Here is a 301-nt window from a genome sequence, read left to right on the forward strand (position 1 = left end):
CCAGTCTAACTATATACTCTACTTCACTACCGTGATACGGCTAGACGTCGGCGCAAAATAAGGCAAGTGAGCGCGAGTGACTCCAACGCAGAATCCCGGGAGAGAACATCATTTGGCAATGTCTTACATCATAACAAGAAAAAGAGTCGGAAAAGAACAAAGGGACGAGCGCAAGGAAGGACGAGGACTTCTGAGACATCACGACCCCCAGCCTTGTTGCTTTGTCGTCTGCTCTTGGAGCGGCTTAAATTAGGCGCTTCCGTCATGCTCGGGACGAGGAAAGTCTGCGTTTATGTTCACT

General features: G+C 49.5%; 1 protein-coding gene across 1 annotated transcript in view; it reads right to left on the bottom strand.

Moving 5' to 3' along the window:
* LOC119592508 (teneurin-m-like) overlaps window positions 1–301 on the bottom strand; it is a gene marked incomplete in the record, with an annotated part of 54,907 nt that overhangs the window by 35,625 nt on the left and 18,981 nt on the right.

This window comes from Penaeus monodon, chromosome 30 (assembly GCF_015228065.2).
Source record: "Penaeus monodon isolate SGIC_2016 chromosome 30, NSTDA_Pmon_1, whole genome shotgun sequence".
Lineage (NCBI taxonomy): Eukaryota > Metazoa > Arthropoda > Malacostraca > Decapoda > Penaeidae > Penaeus > Penaeus monodon.